At 47.2% G+C, this 22,381-nt stretch overlaps 1 long non-coding RNA gene across 1 annotated transcript; it reads left to right on the forward strand.

Annotated features, from left to right (window-relative positions):
* Positions 1–136: 136 nt before the first annotated feature.
* Positions 137–7,267, forward strand: LOC117130619. Its single transcript, XR_004453943.1, has 3 exons — positions 137–181; positions 387–388; positions 6,993–7,267. It is a non-coding gene; the product is annotated as an uncharacterized LOC117130619 (long non-coding RNA).
* The last annotated feature ends 15,114 nt before the right edge of the window (positions 7,268–22,381 follow it).

Here is a 22,381-nt window from a genome sequence, read left to right on the forward strand (position 1 = left end):
AACTTGGGCCAAAATCACCCGAACAGTCCACGGGAAGGGCCAGCGTGCTGAGTCCAAGGACCAACGTGCTGATATGTGTACTGATGGACAGCCACAGACGTCCTGTGTGCGCTGACGGACACACACGTACACACACGGACAGCCACAGACGTCCTGTGTGTGCTGACGGACACACACGGACGTCCTGTGTGTGCTAACGGACACCCACAAACGTCCTGTGTGTACTGAACACACAGCCTATGTGGGCCAAAATCACCCGAACAGTCCATGGGAAGGGCCAGCGTGCTGATATGTGTATTGATGGACAGCCACAGATGTCCTGTGTGTGCTGGCGGTCACAAACGAACAGCCACGGCCGTCCTGTGTGTGCTGGCGGACACCCACAGACGTCCTGTGTGTACTGAACAGACAGCCCACGTGGGCCAAAATCACCCGAACTGTCCACATGAAGGGCCAGCGTGCTGAGTCCAAGGTCCAGCGTGCTGATATGTGTACTGATGGACAGCCACGGACGTTCTGTGTGTGCTCTTGGACACACACGGACACAAACGGACAGCCACAGACGTCTTGTGTGTGCTGGCGGACACCCACGGACGTCCTGTGTGTTGTAGTACCCACGACTGAGGTTCCCATCATCCGCAAAGGGCCTACCACAAGGTCCGGCTCAAGGGTTATAAGAGCTGGATTTGCCAAAGCTGTCCAGGAGTTGCCTGCACAGGAAAAAACCAGATTCAAGCAACTATTGATCCAGGAGTTGGCCGACTTAAAGCTTGAAGACACCAGCAAACCGTTAGAGGTTCTAGATTCGTTCCATTCAAGCCAGTTCTCCTCCATCGACCAGAATGAAGCCGGCCTGACCAGTTCCACCTTCATCCTCAATCCATCCAACCAACTTGCTTCCGGTTCAGAGATATAGCCGTCCATCAGAAGGAGTACTATGTGTTGTACTCTTTTTCCTTCATCGGGTTTTGTCCCACTGGGTTTTCCCGATAAGGTGTTAATGAGGCAACATGCCAGCATACTATGAGTTCTGATCCGGACATCTCAATCCGGGACCGGTCTATTGTTTTCTTTAATTTATTTTGGTTAAGATTTTGGGCAATTGTCAGTCCTTTTAAGAGTCGGCCATTTGTCTAGGCCTTTTATCTTTTAGAGTTCATTAAGGGAAAACTATTTAAACCCTTGTAGTGTGCCGATTTTGACTAAGTCTTTTATGAAAATCGTTTTGCTTTACCAAAGAAACCCTAAGTCTTTCAGTTGTGTGAAACTATTGAGAGCAGCTGTCTGACATATCAAAGAGCCGATCCATTGTTCTTTGTGGATTCCATCGATCCACTCCATCCCTTGTCCGATCTTGAGAGAGACATACGTCCAGCAAGAGCCGGATCCATATCTATCCTTCAAACCATCTTTTGATCTTGTTGAGAGAGATACCCATCCAGCAACAGATCCCAACCGCCATTCTTCTCTTCTATTTATCTTTTATGTTCTTAGATTTCCTTCATCCATATTTTAAAACCCATAAAAATCATATCTTGCTTATTTATCATTCATCCATTTGCCTCTCTGTTTCTGTTCTTAACTTTGTAGAAAACTCATAAAAAGGTTCATATTTGTTTCAGGTACAACCGCATATAAGAGAAGACCCAGCCGGAACCGTCCAGCCTAGCCGAGACTGAACCGCAGCAACCCTCAGTCCGTATCGTCCGATCATCCCGATCCGTGCCTACAACATTTTGGTATCAGAGCTGAAGTTTCCTGTGAAACTCAGTTCTTTCTGAACCCTAGCCGTCGCACTTCAAAAAAAAAAATTTACTTTCCTTTTTTGAATTTTTTCGGATTGTTCTCCAAGTTTTGATTTTTGCATTTAAAAAAAATAAAAAATTAATTAGTTTTGCTTTCTTTCCAAATTTTCGAATAAAAAATTAAAAAAAAATATTCCCACTTTCCTTTTAATCTTGATTCGATTTTCAAATTTAATTCCGCATTTATGTATTTGCCTTGGTCGATACTCTAGTACCCGACCCAAGCCTCTGTTTAAACCCTTTTGCCTTTGATCTTTCTTTGAGTTTCTTTTTCAGAAAATATGGGTGATGTAGGTCAAGACCAAGCGGCCATAAACGCTCAGCTCCTAGCCGACAATGAAGAGCTGAGGGCGAATCTTAGGGCTATCAACGCCGAGCTTGCTCAGCTATGGCAGGGAGGCAGGCCCAACGGACCTCGGCCACCCAGGAGGAACCAGCCGGATCCGCATGACACTGACTCGGACGCGGACAGTACTGATGATACGCGCAGTCAGGACGAGGAAAGGCTGAACCGGGGAGGAAGGAGGAACATGCGAGGACACCTAGTCCAAGTAGGAGGAGGCCGCAACCATAGAGGAGGTCGAGACCGAGAGGAGGAAGAGCCACCATGGTTAGGAGGCAAGGCGCTTAAGTTGAACCCTCCAACGTTTTCCGGCAAGGTTGATATGGATGCTTACATAGTGTGGAAAAAGCGCATGGAGTACATCTTCGACTATTACCAGTATAGCGAGGCTAAGAAGGTCGCACTGGCAGCAGCCCAGCTGACGGACAATGCTCTTTCGTGGTGGGATCGAGACGTCGCCAAGTCCGGACCAGTGTGGAAAGCGCGTAATTGGACTGAGATGCGGACCAAGCTTCGCGCGAGGTACATTCCATCTTCATACCAACGTGATGTACAAAAAAGTTTTCGTAAACATATGCAGGGAACTAAGACCGTGGAGGAGTACTTTGAGGAGTTCGAGGCTCTTAGGAAAAAGCTTGATACCGACAAGCACGAAGAGACGATGATGTCCCAATTCCTGGAAGGGCTGCAAGACCGCATTGCCCGCAAGGTGGAGAGACAACAGTATGAAGACTTCAACAACCTACTGCACTTTGCTACGCAAGCCGAGCAGCACATCAAGCGCAAGACGACCAGTGCCAGTCGTAGCAAACCCGCGTGGACGCAACCGGGTGCAAAACATGGCGACAAGGGCAAGGCGATTGAGATCGAGAGCCGATTCAAGACGAACCAGGCTGACTCGTCCAACGCACCCAAACCAGAGCAGGGTAAGACTCAAGCCCAAACTTTGCGTACTCGTGACATCGTTTATTATAAGTGTCAGGGCAAGGACCACTACGCTCGGGATTGCCCGAACAAACGAGTGATGGTCCTAAAGGGAGATGGCGAGTATAAATCCCAAGATGAGGCAGAGGCCGCGGCAGTGATCTCTGATGAGGAAGTGACCGACTAACCGGAGACAGGCGAGCTGCTAGTGACCCGGAGAGCTCTTAACACCCTCTTTGATCCAGAGACCATTCAGCAGGAGAACATCTTTCACACAAGATGTTGTATTGATCACAAGGTATGTAGCCTGATCATTGATGGTGGTTCTTGTACTAACGTTGTAGAAACCCGTTTAAAAACAAAAAATGGTCAGAGTATCTTTGTGGTGGTCAAGTCGCGGGTGATACTTATCGATCGAGAAATTTTGAAGTACGAGGTGGGCGAAGAAGTGATCGTGAGTGAACTATGAGTCGAATAAGTTGCTCCGCCATAGTTAGAAGATGTCTTAGATTGGTCAGACAGACGTTTTGGAAGCATAACATTTTTGGAAGCACGACGGTTTAGAAGCTCGACGTTTTGGAAGAATGACGTTTCTTCAGCACGAAGTTTTCTGTGAAACTTTGTATCAGTGGAGTATTATTTCGAAGACATTGGAAGCAGGATGGGAATTAAGCACGACGGGAAGCAAGCACAACGGGATCAAAGCACGACGGGAAAACCCGAGGTTGGGCGAAAACCCTAATTTTGGTATTATGGAATTCTTCGAGGAGGCCGGAGGCTCGGGAAATATTTTTCATCAAGGTCAGAAATATTTTGGAGTCTCTGAAGAATAATTAGCTCATCAGAACGGGAGCGGAAAAATATTCGGGATTGATCGTGGGAGGGTCAAAAATCGCGTAAACCGGCCAAGAAGCTCGAGGTGTCTCTATGCATATGGCCAGGACGTTATGTCTATCACATCAGAAGCTGAGTGTCAACACAAGGAGCAGGTGTAGACATGCATGGAAGCTGCACATGCAGATTGACATGTAGAAGCACGAGGTGGATCGACCAAGCACAAGGTGTCTCCGCGCATGCAACCGAAGCATGCGGCCAGCCATGTGTGTGATGCTGTGGCGCCTTGCATGAGTTCCAGTCATGCAGCCTGACATCTTGGAGGAGTGGTGGCGCCCTGAATGAGTCCTGGCCATGCTGAAGGACATGTGGAGCAAGAGGTGTCGCCGTGCATGCGTTCGGAGCCATGCGGAGCGACACACCGGCGGCAACCAACCTGAATATGATTGGCTGCTGTATTCTATATATAGGCCACGACCCCAGATCACTTGAGGACATCCAGACCTGTCCAAAGTTAGTTAAAAACGTGAAAGAAAAGTAGAAAAAGAAAGCAAGTGATTCCGAGCTATTTCGAGAGTTTTAGAGAGTTTTCGAGGTCAGTACTCTACTGATTTCGAGTCAGCGCCTAGGGAAGGTTCTATCCAACCGAAGATCAATCAAGTGAAGATCAGTTCAGATGGGAAGCAAGTCAACGTGGCTAGAGAGGGAGACAGAAACAAAGTGGCCGACTTAGAGTATAGTCGATTCTCACCGAGAAGGCCAGTTCCGTCCAATCGGCGATTCTATACGATTGTGACGCGGAAGCTCTGTCCAAATGATTTCGTCCAGGCCAGTCAGTTCCTTTGATGATCAAGTGGAGGTGATGTTCAGATATAGTTCAGTTCCACGGTTTCAGATAAGTCGAAGTTCTGCTCGATACTCCGCGGGAAGTCCGAAGAACTGTCCAGAAGCTAGAGGAGGTTCTGTCCGAGTCCAGATCGGTCTGTCGAAGCCTGTCAGTTTCTACATGGTGAAGCCGAGGTTATGTCCAAGTCAAGATCAGTCCAGTCCAGTCCAGTCAAGGCGTCCATTGGGTTTTGGCCAAGTCCTCTCCGATCAACCAGCTGCTTATCGGCAAAGAACACTGTGAGTTGTGATCAAATGATTGCTGACTTTTTTTCATGCAGGTTCCCATTAGTTGGAAGTTGGATCATGGCAGGAGGCCGGGTCAAACTGAGTAACGGTTTGATTAGTTAATAGTTGAGTATTAGTTGATTGAGTTGATAGCAAGCTTAGTTATTGCTTGGGAACCATAGTAGCATGCTAATGGTTAGGTTGATTGGTTAGTTAGCGAATGCTGAATGCTTAGATGATATCGCTAAGTTGTGGATAGTTAGGTATTCTGGAATTAGTCTTTATGCTAGATTCTAGAATATGATTGATTTTGTTAATTTGCAATTAATACTAGGAACCTTGTGTTATTTTACCAGGTTTAGTATTAGTCATGTATTGGCCATATAGCATTTGTGTAACCCACAATGCTAGGCATATTTGAAGTTAAATGTGTTGATTGTGTGGTAATTAATACTAGGAACCTTTTGTTATTTTTACCGGGTTTAGTAATAATCGTATATTGGCCGATAGCATTTGTGTAACCCACAATGCTAGGCATATTGGGGTGAGTTAGTGTTCCTTCAGACCTCGTACCCGGCGGGTTCAAGGAAACCCCTTATTCGCTGGATCGGGATGACTCAGAGAGACGGGGTCATGGCCTATGGCTGAGTGATTACACGACGGTGTAATGTGGCAGTGACCCGAAGGACTGTGGGCTGTCGTGCAGTGACCCGAAGGACAGTGGGCTGCGGTCGGTTGAAAGGTCCTTCTTCTGGCCTTTGTGGTAGGGAGATAGGATATTGCCGATAGTGAAGGAGGAACATAACGTCACCACGGCCCGAGTTTGTTATATATCTTATATCGGGTTTTGGGTTGTTAAACCTTGGTTTAAATCGAGTTTGAGTTTGGTAATGAGCTAGTAATTAGCATAATGCTAGTTATCTTGCTATCTTTTACCGCTGCATATTTCGGATATTGCTTCTTGTTATTGAATTGTGTTGTTAAGTGAACCTCTCGCTTTAGATTGTTTGGGGTGGGATAGTGAGAGGTTTTATTTGTTAGATGGGGATCATAATTCACTGAGTAACATTAGGTTATTCATCCAACTCCGTTGTCCTTTTTGCCGGTCGCTTTAGGTAAGGATGATCAGATAGATTGGTGCTGGACGTTAGGACCGCCGGTGTAGATTTTCATGCCTTTTGTAAACGGTATTGAGTTATGTGTTTTGTTGGCTCGATTTGGCATTAGGCCGGGCCCAGTCTCGAATTATTCAATGTATGGATATTTCTCGAATCAATAAAGTAAATGTTTTATATGCGCTTCATGAGTACTCTGATATTTGACTAGTCTGGGCTAACACAACGTTAGGTCGTAGTACGGGTGAAAAGCCTTGGGCCTCGATCTAACAGAAAACGCTAACTCTTGGCCGGGTTGCAAAGCCTTGTGCCTTGACGCAGCGGGACGAGTTAGTGGATGAACTGGTCGAGGTGGTGAAGTAAATTTTATGACTCTGACTGGATTGTCCCTAGTCTGTCACGTAGCGCTTCCAAACCATGGTGTTGGGTTGGACGGCCGGTCATGTTCTTGTTTGATTGTTGGCTGGACGGTTGGCCTTTCATCTCCAACCCTTGGTGTGGGTCGTCCGTCGGTCATGTTCTTGTTTGATTGTTGGCCGGTGGGTCGACCTATGCTTAGGACGGTTTGGGGGTGTTACAAACGTGGCTAGCAAGTATCTTGTTGATAAGCTAGGGTTGGTAAAAACTGCCCATCCTCGGCCATACCGTCTCAAATGGCTCAATGATGAGACTGAGCTCAAGATTGCCGAACAAGTTGTTGTGTCCTTCTAGGAAGCCGGCCATATACTTCTAGGAAGGCCATGGCAGTTTGACAAGGAGACCCTTCACCATGGACGCACCAACGTCTATAGCTGCACCCACAACAACAAGAAGCATAGCCTAGCACCTCTCAGCCCCCAAGAAGTTCATGACATGCAGTGTAACGCCCGAATCCAGCCTCTCGACAGGACTGAACCCGTTTGCTACCTAATCAATTTCTTTGCTTGTTTGATTCATTTTAAGTCTTTCATTTTCTAAGTCATGTTCGAATCTGAGGTTCTAAAACAATTGAACAGATAGCACAGCAGAATAATAATGTGTAAACTTTGTATTACTTAGAAACATGAGATCCAATACACAACTTCTTAACAGTTTCATAGACAATCACTAGTTCGTCCCTAGCATCATCTAACCACACGTTACACAGCCTCTCACTGACCGAGCCTTCACGGCTCCTTGGCTTGACCAGAACCATCCTTAGTTCCTGAAACCACAACCAGGTAAGCATTAATCATAACCGAGAATAGGACTGGTTGATCCTACAATGCTTGGCTTGGTTCCTAGAACATTGATAAACCTCAGACAATATACTTATGAAAAGATATGAACCTGCCTACCGAATCCTAAGTCATTCAACCAACCACCCCTTGACTTAGAATCAGATAGACAGTCCAGAATAGATAAACAGAACACACGAACAGTCCGGATCGTCCCGAAGACCAATCCGTCCATCCGGATAGAATCTAGGTGCGACCGGCCTAGATGAAGTCCGGCTCAATGGCCCAATGGACTTCCTTACCTGATCCGGCCTTGGGCCTGGATGCAACGGCCGAGTAAGCCTCAGGCCCAATCCGGTTAGGCCAATGGCCGATCGGACGTAGCGACCCTTACCCTGGCCTGGACGGACCGTGTACTTGTCTCAACGGACAAGACATGGTCTGATCCCGAAGGAACGGACACGACCGGTCTCAACAGGCACCGCTTGGAACATGCACCCCTTTGGCCTTTGGTACCTCTTGGCGTCCGTAACCCTTGGTTACTTACACCCTTTGGTAACTTGCAACCCTTGGTAACTCATAATCTTTGGCCACTCGTGACCTTTGGCCACTCGTGACCTTTGGCCACTCGTGCCTCTTGGGACATGCCCAACCGTTTAGCCCAACCGCCCAGTCTATGGTGCGATTCGAACCGACCGTCTAACCGACCAGCGTCTAGGTTAGCGGTTTGGTTATGTCCGGCCAAGTCTAGGGACGTGTCCCTTGGACCGAACCAACACAACCCTTCGTGCATAATCAGAAAGAAGAGAAAGAAACCGGATAGAAACAAGAAGAGGAGAGGCGATCAGGTCTAATGAAACGTCTAGAGCCGCGGTGCGCTCACAAGGACCGTCCGTTCGGACTGGTGCGGCCAAAGCCCACCACTTACCTTTTGAACCAGGTCAGGGTTCTCCATGCTCTTCTCCTGCTCTCGGTCTCCCATACTTGATCGGAGGTTTCTTCACAAACGATCAGATCGCCGGAAACCTAACCACCACACAATCGGCCTTGCTTTGGCCGGAAACTCTCTCTCTCTTTCTTTCTCTCTCTCTACGATTTCTCTGAGTATTTTTTACTCTGGATTGGATGATTGAAATCGACAGGGAGGACCCCATATTTATAGAAAACAAGGGGGTAAGTCTTGCCCCACGAACAGGCATGACTGGCCAGCGGATGGGCACAATCGGCCAAGGGTTACACCCCCATGGACCGTCACCGGCCTGGACCCGGACCATTGAACCAAAACCCAAACAGTCCATCCAGCTGAGATGAGCTGACCCCCAGCTGCCTCAGCTGAGTGAGCTAGTAGTCCAGCTAGTGGAGCTGACCTTGTAGTGGCTGAGCTGGAGTGAGCTTAACCTAAGTCCGTTGAGCTGGTCGAGCTACCTGTTCCATCCGTCCAGCTACCGTCTTGCTCGGTCTAGCTGACTCTCGACTTGCATGAGGTTAAGTCTAAGTTTCCTTACGTCCTTAACCTTCTTATCCGGCCATGGAACGCTTTCCTTGATGTCCTAAGACTGGCTAGTAAGTTTCCTCGAACCATGGCCGTCCCAATGATCCTATTCAGGATCCAGGATGTTACAAGTCTCCCCCACTAGTAATGGATTCGTCCTCGAATCCGAGTCATGTGTTTCATCCAACACAAACTGGTCAAACCAATTTGGAAACTCGGCCTTCATCCTGGCCTCTGTCTCCCAAGTGGTCTCTTCTCGACCATTACAATCCCAAATGACCTTGACCATCTGGATTGTTTTCTTTCTCATTGCTTTTTTCCATCCTATCTACGATACGAACCGGCCTCGTTTCCAAAGTTAGGTTCGTACCTAGATCAGATGGTATTTCTGGTATTAAGACGTCCTGATCCGTCAAGCACTTCCGGAGTTGAGAGATATGGAATACATTATGGAAGGCTTCCATCTCAGATGGTAAGTCCAACTTGTATCCCACACTACCCACTCGTTCTATGACTCTTAACGGGCCTAGGTATCTTGGATCCAATTTCCTTCTACCAGAAATTCGCACTCTACCTTTAAAGGTAATCATTTTGAGATAGACCATATCACCCACTGCAAACTCCAGTTCTTTCCTTCCTTTGTCAGCGTAGTGCTTTTGTCTGTCCTGTGCGGCCCTCATCTTATCCCGCACGGACTTGATCTTCTCCGTGGTTTCCTCCACGATCTCAGGGCCTATCATCCTGCGCTCCCCCACTTGGGTCCTGCATGGTCGCCCATACAAAGCTTCGTATGGCGACATGCCTATACTTGAGTGGAAGCTGTTATTGTAAGCGAACTCCACTAATGGCAAACGCCGTTCCCAGGAATCACCCCAATCGAGAACACATGCTAGAAGCTTGTCCTCCAGCGTCCGTATAGTTCTTTCCGACTGCCCATCCGTTTGGGGATGATAAGCCGTACTCATGTTCACTCTTGTTCCTAAAGCTTTTTGAAAAGCTTGCCAGAACTGAGATGTGAGCCTCGAATCTCTATCCAAAACTATACTCGAGGGTAATCCGTGTAGCCTCACAATCTCGTCAATGTACTTACTTATAATCCGGTCGACTCCATCAGTCTTTTTGATGGCCAGGAAGTGGGCAGACTTGGTCAGTCGATCCACTATTACCGAGACAGCATCATTCCTATTCCTGGTCTTGGGAAATCCTGTCACAAAGTCCATCGTGATTTGATCCCACTTCCATTCCGGAATAGGTAGGTTCTGAAGCAGTCCACTCAGAACTTGTTGTCCGGCCTTGACGAGTTGACAAGTAGGACATTTGGCCACCCATTCGGCCACATCGACCTTCATCCGTATCCAATGATAGTACTGTGTGAGATTGTGATGCATCTTGGTCACTCCAGGATGGATCGAGAATCTAGACTTGTGAGCTTCTCTAAGGATCTCGTCCTTCAAACTCCTATCATTGGGTACGCTGATCCGACCATGAACTAAGATCGTACCGTCCTTGGCGATTTGATACTCAGTCAGGTCGTTCCGAGCAACCGTCTTCAGGTTCTCGTCCTGATATTGGGCCGCTCGGATCCGGGTAAGCAGGTCGGCTCTGTTTACCGCCTCCAAACCCTGTGGTCCGTCCATCCCGTTCAAAACATTTAAACGGACGAAACGTCCCGCCTCATTCGGCTCGTCCGTTCCGCTACCGGCCGCAACATCTTCTTGTTTCTGGCTCAAGGCGTCAGCCACAAGGTTGGCCTTACCCGGATAGTAAGTGATGTCTAGGTCGTAGTCGGCCACGAACTCCATCCACCTCCTCTGCCTTAAGTTCAACTCAGGCTGGGTGAATATATACTTCAGACTCTTATGGTCCGTAAGTATCTGGACTTTGGCCCCATATAAATATGATCGCCAAATCTTTAAGGCGAATACTACCGCAGCCATTTCAAGGTCATGGGTGGGGTAGTTTCCCTCATGTTTCTTCAGCTGCCTTGACGCGTAAGCAATGACCTTCCCATATTGGGTCAACACGCAACCGAGACCAGTGATGGACGCATCCGTGTGGACTACATAAGGTTGGTCTGCCTCCGGGAGAACCAGGACAGGTGCGCTTATCAGCATATCCTTAAGTGCGTAGAAACATCTCGTACACTCTTCGGACCATGTGAACTTAACGTCCTTCCCTGTCAACTGTGTCATCGGCTGGCCAAGCTTGCGAATCCCTTCACAAAATTTCTATAGTAACGTGCCAGCCCTAGGAAGCTTCTAGTTTGTGCTCTCGTAATCGTTCCAGCACGGCTCTCAAATGTTTCCGATGAGATTCCTCGTCCTTGGAGTAGATCAGGATATCATCAATGAAGATGATCACTGATTCATCCAAGAAGTCCCGGAACATGCTGTTCATCATTTTCATGAATGCAGCAGGTGCATTGGTTAGACCGAACGACATCACTACGAATTCGTAATGGTCGTACCTGGTCCTAAATGCTGTTTTCCTAATGTCGTTTGGCTCTATAGGAATCTGATGATATCCCGAAGCCAAATCGATTTTAGAAAATCACTTAGCTCCTTTCAGCTGATCCAACAGCTCGTCTATCCTGGGCAACGGATACTTGTTCTTCACAATTACCCTGTTCAACCCTCGATAGTCGATGCACATACGCATGCTACCATCCTTCTTTTTCACAAAGAGGACTGGTGCACCCCAAGGGGAGCTACTTGGCAGTATGAACCCCTTGTCAAGCAATTCTTCCAATTGCTTCTTTAGCTCGGCCATCTCGGCCGGAGCCATTCGATACGGACTCTTGGACAGCGGAGCTGTCCCTGGTTCCAGTTCAATCAGGAAGGGATCAGACCTATCAGGGGGGCACCCTGTAGCGACTGAAACACATCCTGGAATTCAGACACCAACGAATCCTCGCGTGGGTCTAACAGAAAACCAGAACTCTCAGGCTCTGTAGTTGTAATTGTAGCCAAGAATGACTGACAACCCTGTTCCAGCATCCAAATTGCTCGAACTGCTGAAACCACTACTTTCTCTTGAGCCTGACACAGACCTTGGTACTCTACCGGGTGAAGTCCATTCTCCAATTGCACAAGACCCTTATGGCAATCGAGAGTGGCTCGGTACTTTCCCAACCAATCCATACCTAAGATCAATTCTTGATTCTTTAGGTGGACACAGACCAGATTCATAGGGAAGACCTTTCCCTGGATCTGTATTGGGATATTCGACATGAGACCTAGTGAGTTCATGGCTTGCCCACCGGCCGCCCTCACTATCCCAAAATTATCACCAGCATCCAGACACCCTTTCCGACCAGTCACGGACTCACAAAACTATGTGTAGCCACTGTGTCGAAAAGCACGTGGGTTTTTACCCCACCGACCATGAGGGTTCCTATCAGAGACCCCCATCAGAATCCCCTAGACCACATTCTAGGTTCCAGACCAAGCATTACTACTTGAATGTAAAAAGATAAATTTAGAAATTACCAGAGATCAAATCAAAAGATCCGGAAGCTCTGTCTTCTCGTGACAGTTCATACACCCTCGGTGTTGTGGTTGGTTTGCCTTGGGACGCCTTTCCTGAATCTCCATGGCCCTTCCCCTGACTTCCTTGCAGCTTGGGACACTCTGATTGGAAATGTCCTTGCTGGCCACAATGGAAACAGGTCATCTGGCCGCTTCTACCAGACTGGTTCAGTCGAGGACAGTTCTGAACCCCATGGTCCATGCTGCCACAACGAACACAAGCCCCCTAGGCCTTCCAGCACTCACTGGGATGGTTCCGTCCACATTGGGAACACGCAGGTCGGCCACCAAAGGTCTTACCTCCGTCTACCTGGTCCCATCTTCTCTTTTTAACATTAGTCTTGCCCAATGGGCCAGACTGTGGCTTAGCCTTAAGCTTAGCTTCCTCAGCCAAGTTAGACTCTAACAAAGCCACCTGTTCCACCAGTTCTCCGACGGTGTTGAAAGTGCAGATCGAGCAGTGGGTCTTCAGTTCCGGCCTTAGGCCTCGGATGAACCTACGGACCTGGACTGCTTTGTCCTCCAGCTCTCATCCAACAAACCACCTGAGTCGGTTGAACTCTTCTTCGTACTCCCGTATGGTCCTGCAGCCTTGGACCAAATCTATAAACTTAGCTTCCAGACGATCCCAAGCCTCAGCAGGAAAGTATTTGCGGCTGAATTCAATTTCAAAGTCCGCAAAACTTGTGAGACTTCCATTGGTGCGCTTGTCCACTGCAAGCCACCAATTATGCGCGTCCCCTTCCAAGAAGTGAACCGCAATGTCTCGTCTGTAATCCTCTGGACAGCGAGTTGATTGGAAGTTTTAGACTAGCCTACTCCTCCACTCATCTGCCGCAACCGGGTCGGTGCTGCCTGAGAATTGCTTCGTACCCAATCTTTATAGATGTTGAAGCAAACTCAGATAGTCAACCTTCTTTACAGACCCTTCCAGTGGATCGATCTCGATCACCTCAACCGCGTCCACAGTTGGACCAGTAGCAATAGGTGTAGCCGTAGCTACAGGTGTAGCTTGACCAACTGATGAATTCACTAGTGGAGTGAACAGCTGAGTCATAACTGCCACCTGTTTACCCATTACTATCATTGCCTCTAACAAGTCCTCTCGGGACAGTACTGCAGCCACGTTGGCCGTTCCCTTGGCCCTTTGCTCACGCTGGTCACCACCACGGTTAACGTTCGAGGATTCCACTTCCTCGTCGCTCTCCTGGTGTTGCTTACCTTCTTGTTGCATTCCCGTAAGATTGGCCTGATCAGTCGGTAACACACCACCAGTGTTAGTTGCAACCGACTCGGTTGGTAACCCGGACAGATTAATTCCGTCTGCGGCCGCTTGACTTGATGGACCAGCCGTTTTCTTACTCCTTCGGGTCTTTCCCGATTTGCTTTTCCCAGCCTAAGGATTCAGACATTGTTAGTACGACATATACATAACATAACTGAGACAATTAATCCCTAGACATAACTATCAAACCTCACTGTGAGACTGAATCAGCTGGCTGCGTGTGTGTGGACTACATAACCCAACTATCCTAGAATCAAGCATGCTCTGATACCAACTTGTAACGCCCGAATCCAGCCTCTCGACAAGACTGAACCCGTTTGCTACTTAATCAATTTCTTTGTTTGTTTGATTCATTTTAAGTCTTTCATTTTCTAAGTCATGTTCGAATCTGAGGTTCTAAGACAATTGAACAGATAGCACAGCGGAATAATAATGTGTAAACTTTGTATTACTTAGAAACATGAGATTCAATACACAACTTCTTAACAGTTTCATAGACAATCACTAGTTCGTCCCTAGCATCATCTAGCCACACGTTACACAGCCTCTCACTGACCGAGCCTTCACGGCTCCTTGGCTTGACCAGAACCATCCTTAGTTCCTGAAACCACAACCAGGTAAGCATTAATCATAACCGAGAATAGGACTGGTTGATCCTACAATGCTTGGCTTGGTTCCTAGAACATTGATAAACCTCAGACAATATACTTATGAAAAGATATGAACCTGCCTACCGAATCCTAAGTCATTCAACCAACCACCCCTTGACTTAGAATCAGATAGACAGTCCAGAATAGATAAACAGAACACACGACCAGTCCGGATCATCCAAAAGACCAAACCGTCCATCCGGATAGAATCTAGGTGCGACCGGCCTAGATGAAGTCCGACTCAATGGCCCAACGGACTTCCTTACCTGATCCGGCCTTGGGCCTGGATCCAACAGCCGAGTAAGCCTCACGCCCAATCCGGTTAGGCCAATGGCCGATCGGACCTTGCGACCCTTACCCTGGCCTGGACGGACCGTGTACTTGTCTCAACGGACAAGACATGGTCTGATCCCAAAGGAACGGACACTATCTATCTCAACAGGCACCGCTTGGAACATGCACCCCTTCGGCCTTTGGTACCTCTTGGTCCTCGTACCTCTTGGTATCCGTAACCCTTGGTTACTTACACCCTTTGGTAACTTGGAACCCTTGGTAACTCATGACCTTTGGCCACTCGTGACCTTTGGCCACTCGTGCCTCTTGGGACATGCCCAACCGTTTAGCCCAACCGCCCAGTCTGTGGTGTGATTCGAACCGACCGTTTAACCGACCAGCGTCTGGGTTAGTGGTTTGGTTATGTCCGGCCAAGTCTAGGGACGTGTCCCTTGGACTGAACCAACACAACCCTTCGTGCATAATCAGAAAGAAGAGAAAGGAACCGGATAGAAACAAGAAGAGGAGAGGCGGCCAGGTCTAATGAACTGTCCAGAGCCGCGGTGCGGTCACAAGGACCATCCGTTCGGACTGGTGCGGCCAAAGCCCACCACGTACCTTCTGAACCAGGTCAGTGTTCTCCACGCTCTTCTCCTGCTCTCGGTCTCCCAGACTTGATCAGAGGTTGCTTCACAAACGATCAGATCGCCGGAAACCTAACCACCACACAATCGGCCTTGCTTTGGCCGAAAACTCTCTCTCTCTTTCTTTCTCTCTCTCTATGATTTCTCTGAGTATTTTTTACTCTGGATTGGATGATTGAAATCGGCCGGGAGGACCCCATATTTATAGAAAACGAGGGCGTAAATCTTGCCCCAAGAACATGCATGACTGGCCAGCGGATGGGCACAATCGGCCAAGGGTTACACCCTCTCGGCCGCATGCGTCCCTTCGCCAATACCGCATTGGTTTGGGTCGGACAGAGGCCCAAAACCTTACCCAACACCTTTGGACTTAGCCCATGGCCTTGTCCCAACCCCCAACGGTCCATGACCTCATGGCCGGACCCCCATGGCCCGTCACTGGCCCGGACCCAGACCATCATACCGAAACCCGAACAGACCGTCCAGCTGAGATAAGCTGACCCCCAGCTGCCTCAGCTGAGTGAGCTAGTAGTCCAGCTAGTGGAGCTGACCTTGTAGTGGCCGAGCTGGAGTGAGCTTAACCTAACTCCGTTGAGCTGGTCGAGCTACATGTTCCATCCGTCCAGCTACCGTCTTGCTCGGTCTAGCTGAATCTCGACTTGCATGAGGTTAAGTCTAAGTTTCCTTACGTTCTTAACCTTCTTCTCCGGCCATGGAACGCTTGCCTTGATGTCCTAAGACTGGCTAGTACGTTTCCTCGAACCATGGCCGTCCCATTGATCCTTTTCAGGATCGGGGATGTTACATGCAGAAAGCTGTTGGGATAAAAAACGGTCACGACGAAATTAACACCCAAAAATCCTCGGAAATCGTATTTCCGAGAAGATAGTAAAAGAAAAATATGATTTTCGTAAAAAATAACCAATACGAAGTTTTTTACGAATAAGTATCTTTGAAAGCTCAGAATGGACAACTCGAGCTCGATCATTGCGAAACTACCGCGCATGCACGCTATCCGGTCGCTACATAGCAACCAAGTCCAAGCCAAAGCTCGGTCGCTATGTAGCGACCGAGCGTCCGTCCCGCTCGGTCACTATGCAGCGACCAAGCTCGAGCCAAGGCTCGGTCGCTACGTAGCGACCGAGCGGGTGCGACCGAGCATCCATCTCGCTCGGTCGCTACGTAGCGACCGAGCGCGAGCCCGAGCCAAGCTCGGTCACTACGTAGGGACCGAGCTTGGCTCGGGCTCGGTCGCTACGTAGCGACCAAGCATTCGTCCTACTCGGTCGCTACGTAGCGACCGAGCTCAGCCAAGCTTGGTCGCTACGTAGTGACCGAGCGTCCGTCTCGCTCGGTCGCTACGTAGCAACCGGGCTCGAGCCAAAGTTCGGTCGTTTCGTAGCGACCGGGCTCTTCAGGACATCGATACGACACCAGTCCATGCATTCTCGTCAAACCTTCAAATGCTATCTCCCGAAGACCGTAGCGAGCTCAGTCTATGTTTTCCGCTATTCTAAACCATCGATCAAACTTTGCAGATTAAAAACCGTGGAAAGTTTGTTCTTTATCGAAAAGAAATCGTAATGAACGTGTCGAGTCGGAAGACGTCCCATGGGGACCTAAGACACGAGTCGAGGCCCATCCTACGATTTCTTAACCAAAAGCCTGTAAACCACAGCACGGTTTATGCTTGGTCCACAAGGAAGGGTCGGAAAAAATGTGAAGATCGGAAAAAAATGGAATATCTCCATTTTTATGCTATGACGGCTTAAGGGCAGAAGAGTAAAAGCGTAAAACGACCTTGGAGCTAGTATATAAGAAGTGCTAGGCGAGGAGCGCAAGGAGAGAATTTTTTTAGAGCAAACTTAGCACTTAGAGGAATTTAGGCAATTTTCTATTTTTGTTATTTCGAGCTGTGACTCAATTAGGTTTAGCCGTCTTAGGGTTGCTAGAACTAGGAATCTCGCCGACAGCTCTCGAGCCCAGGCTTATACCTCGTTGTAAACGCTCATACGCAAATTCAGAATAAGATCTCCTTTGTTCTCTTTTTTTATTTCTTATTTTTATCGTTGTTATTCTCGTGTTCTGATTGCTTGACGTGTGGTAATTAGCAGATATCCGGGTCCTCTGGGAAATTAGGGTTTTTCTAGTTTCCTTATTTAAATGGAAATCGACAGTGCGAATTTCGGTTCCCACAGTTTGGCGCTAGAAGGAGGGGGATACTGATCAATCTAACCCGCAAAAGCCGCATCAAGCAAAAAAGATGAACACTCTTCCTTCTACATCAACAGAAAAATCCATGAAGAGCAATCATCTCAAGAACACAAGTTGTTCGCTCTGATGTGTGTAGGTGGTTTCGGGGGTGCAAAATGATTTATATAGGTATCTTTAAACCTAGTTGGGGAGGGAATATTCTCCTTCTCCTGAATTTTCGCTGCGGTGTGAATATCGATCGATGTTCCTTTGTGGGTGTCGATCGATGTGAGCGGTTGTTTTGCTGGACGAGGGTGGGTATCGACCGATGTGGAGTGCACAGCGTCGAACGATGTTGGAAACGTGTTGGTGAACTTATTTGTTTCAAGTCTTTCATCCTGCAAAGACATTTCTATTGCACGTTCTTTCCAATAATCCTCATCGTATTCCTCTGTATGTTCCTCATTAGGTGAAGTAATTACAGTTTCAACTGCAAAACTTTCATGGAAACCACTGTCTGCCCAACTGCCTATGGAATAATCATCATGTCCTCTCTTGCTTGGAGGTTGGAAGGCAAAATGTTGGTAACAATGATTAGGTAAAGCGAAATGGTCAACTGGGTGCATTACATCGAGTGAGGTGTTGTTGCGGTCATCGGTCACCGTTGACTCATTGGAATCGATCGATGGAAAGGTCGGGGTGTCGATCGATTCCGAGTACTCTGTTTCGTATTCTGATTCATACTCTGCTCCACAATGGCATGCGCCAATGAAGCCAAGTTCTTTCCCGTAATTCACAGAATTAATGACCTTTCTCTTAGGTCGGATGGGCTCGTAGTGGATGTTTGGGTCTATGAGCGTTAGACACAATTTGTTTTTGTTCATGTCACATACAGCTCCTACTGTAGCAAGGAAAGATCTTCCAAGCAGAAGTGAAGAGTTCCAGTTAAGCTCGATGTCTAGGACATGAAAATCTACAGGGACAAGGGCATTACCAATCTGTACCTCCAGATCTGTTATGATTCCTCCTGATCGTTTCTCTGAAAGATCCACGAAGGTGAAGGATTTCGTTGAAGGTTCGATGGTCAAACCAAGCTGGTCTGCCATGATCCTAGGGAGGATACTAACTGATGCTCCTGGGTCACACATTGAATGGGGAAATTCAACACCCTTGACTATGCATGGTATTGCAAACTTCCCAGGATCACTCATCTTCGTCAATGTGATCTTGTGTTTCATCTTCTCTCTGACTTGATGAAACATTCTCCTAATGTTCTCCTCAGTTACCTTTGTTTCTCTGAAGAACATCCACAACCGGTGTGTGAAGTAAGCTTCATCAAAAGGTTTTTCTATTGGGATTCTAAGGACTCGTTTAGTGAAACCATCCATCTCCTTATCGTTAGCTTCCCTCTTAAGGTTTTTAGGAATCTTCTCCTTTTTTTTCCTTAACCTACTCCCTTCAGATTCTTGTTCTTCTTGAACTGATTCTGGTGAACTATTTAAAGGGTTGGGTTTTGGTTTGGGTGGGTTTGCTAATGGTTTAGGTGGTGGTCTGAGTGCGTTGATGTAATCATTATCGATTGAGGGTAACCGGACTCGGTATGTCAAAGGTGCCTGTCGATCGATGGGAGGTGTGTTGTGACGATCGACGTTGGACTCACTCTGTCGATCGATGGTTGGCTCAACAGATCGATCTATTTTATCATAGAAAGGGGAGGGTGGGTGAGGATGCTTAGCTGCAAATTCTTCATGAGTTAGGATTCAAACCGCATTGTATTCAGTCGATTTGGCAGACGACATCGATCGATGACTGGAGTAATCCGTCGATCGATCTTGATCATGGTCTGTCGATCAATGCGAGTTCATCGACATCGGTCGACACCTTCGATTTCGAAGTCTCCTTCCTCAAGCTTTTCATTTCTCACCACTTGCCAAAAATCATCATCTATGATGGCATTTACGTGGTGTTTCCCTTTGTCGGCTCCTGCCTCTCTAGCGAAAGCTTCTTGCCTCTTTATAGTCTCGCCTGTCTGAATTACTTGGGTTTCAAGTTTTCTCACCTGATTCTCTAAGGTCTCGATTTTTGTGTTCAGATTGTTATAGGCGGAGTCTATTTTACCGTTGAAATCCACGGTGATTTGTTGTTGTCCCAACAGTACTCGATCAAACATTTCTTCGATCTTGCTTTCCTGAGTCTGGGGTGGTGGATTTTGGTAGTAAGAGTTCGAGTAGCTTTTGCTGTTGTTGAAGGGTTTTTGAAATTGTGAACTTTGGTTACTTCTTTGGCCATTTCCAAAGAAGTTTTCGTTTCCGCCCTGGTTTCCAAATTTCTGGAATCTGGTACCTCCGATGTAATTCACATTTTCTTCTCCTTCCGTATCTGCTACTTCTCCTTCAGCTGAACATACTTGCTTCCTAAGAAGCTCGTGCACCACATCTAACTTAGCTCTTACTTCGTCCATCTGTTCCTTCCCGGTAGAGGCTACAGACTTCTTCCGTTCAGAGTCAGTGTTTTTGGTGCTGCTGCTGTTAGCAAGGTTTTCGATAAGTCTCACAGCTTCCAGCAGATTCCGAGTAGTGAAGTTTTCTTCACTCGCCGTATCAAGGGCCATTTGATACTGTAAGGCGAGACCTCGGAAGAAAGTGCTTAGCAGCTGCACTTCGTTAAATCTGTGGTGTGGACAGTCTCGCTGGAAGACCCTAAATCTAATCACGCATCTTTGAAGGACTCTCCAGACTTCTGCGAGAATGTGGAAATTTTGTTCCGAAGTTCTTCAGCGCGCGCCTCATCGAAGAAGTTTCGTAAGAAAGCATTCTTGATGTCGCTCCAGGATGTTAAAGATCCTGTGGGTTGCTGCCTAAGCCAGTGCATCGCTTATCCATTCAGCGTGTATCTGAAGAGCTTGCACAGCAGGTAATTTTCGGGGACTCCTTCCATCCGAATAGCAGCGATTAGATCCTCGAACCGTTCCAAATGGTCCATAGGATGCTCGTGCGGTAACCCAGAGTAGGGTATCTGCGACACGAGAGTGTAGTATTGAGGCTTCAGCTCGAAATTCTGCTTCTGGATCTCCGGAAGTCGAATAGCTGATCTGTTGGAATAGTACTCATCTGGGCGATTGTAGTCGGCCAGTGGTTTCGATCGAGCGTCCTCGTCTACAGGTTAAGCAGCTCCTGTAATATCAGCATCAGGGATTACAGTTTCCTGAGCATCTATTTTCTGACATGTTGCATTACGCAGATGACCGGCCTGGTCATACAGGTTTCCGTTCTCGTCTTGAGTTAGAATAATAATGTTTACCATTTTTGATGACACAGTATCGATCGTCATACGCGGTGTAGTATCGATCGTTGTCGAACGATCGGGATCGATCGATGATGATGGTCTGGTGTCGGTCAACGGTTGGTTGTGCGTATTGATCGACGACGAAGTTGTTGCGTCGAGCTATGTGGAACGTTGACCTCTACGAATGGTGCGTTCCAAATGAGCAGGATCGTCTGAGAACAGCAAGTCTTTCTCCTTGTTGCTTCTGGTACTGCTGGGCATGCACCTGAAAAGATAAGAAAAAGATTATTAGAAAGGGGGTAGAGAAAAGAATAAGAATCAATAAAACTAAATCTAATGGCGATCAAAGCTCCCCGGCAACGGCGCCAAATTTGATACCACTCAAATTACCCTAAGGAGTGTTACTCTCATCAAAAGAGGTTCAGATGTAGTACTTAGGGATCGAATCCACAAGGAGCTAGGGAACAATTAAATCTTGTGTTTATTAATTCTAAAGGTTGTAAATGTCTAAATGAAATAGCAATAGTAACAGGCGAGTAAATAATAAACGTAACTTGGTTGGAAATGGTATTAGATGCAGGGCCACTATTCAGGTGTTGGAGATTATAATACCTATAGATGCCTAACTGTTGCATGCATGATATATTAGAGCTCATTCGCTTAACTCAGTGATCAGCTGTCGCATGTACCACTGGTTAACAGACTAGATCTCGTGTCTCAACGGTTAGTATGCAGACAACGAGAGAGTGTCGATCAATGGTTTATTAAGACGTCGACCGATACACCTTTGCCAACGTGGATCGATAATCAGTTGAGGACATCGATCGACGGGTTCTAGCCAGGCCTATGCGCGAGTATGAAATGCCCTACGAAGATGCTAAATTGGCGGTTAGCCCTCTCTAGCAGTCCTAATATGATAGATAGATGTCAGGATGGGATAACAAGGGTGCTTGAGTATGCAATCCTATGATCAAGTTCTAGTTAGCAAGGCTAAAACAAGCAATGAATACAAATCTATCATGAATATCACAACAAGGCAGATCTATAGTTTGGGGCTAATCCCACAAACCTATCTGAACCCTGGATCTAACAGTTGAACTACTCAGACATAGCAAAGCAATTCATAACAATAGAGGAATAGAAACTCATAGTATAGATGAAAAGAAATAGAAACAAGGAGTTCCAATCACAAGTGATCTTCTCTCCCAAACAAGAAATAGAAACAAGGAGTTCTACAAAAAGCTTTGTTCTCTTTGCCGTCAAAACACTTAGGCAGTATATATTCTACTAGGTTAAAAACTCGTTAGGGCATTTTGGTAATTTGGCTTGGCCTTGGTTCTTAAGTCTGCTGAATCCAAAATGTCGCGTCTGGTGTCTCGACATCAATCGATGGTACTTGTGTACATCGATCAATATTAATCTTCATCTTTCGAGGCATTTCCTGATATCGATAGTCAGCACTGATGCGCATCGATCGATTGTTCTTCCTCTCGTCGACCTCTAAGTGGTCAGCTCGGGTGAAATGTCCTTTAAGCTCCAAAATGCTCCAAAATCATAGCTTTACTCCGAAATGCACCTGAACCTGAAAACATACCTAGAAGAGTAGAAAACATAGATATATATATAGTAAAATACTTATATACCATGGATAAAAATGGGTCAAATCCAAGGTATATCAACTGTTTGTGTACTGATTTTGGAC

Source organism: Brassica rapa, unplaced genomic scaffold (genome assembly GCF_000309985.2).
Source record: "Brassica rapa cultivar Chiifu-401-42 unplaced genomic scaffold, CAAS_Brap_v3.01 Scaffold0601, whole genome shotgun sequence".
Classification (NCBI taxonomy): Eukaryota; Viridiplantae; Streptophyta; class Magnoliopsida; order Brassicales; family Brassicaceae; genus Brassica; species Brassica rapa.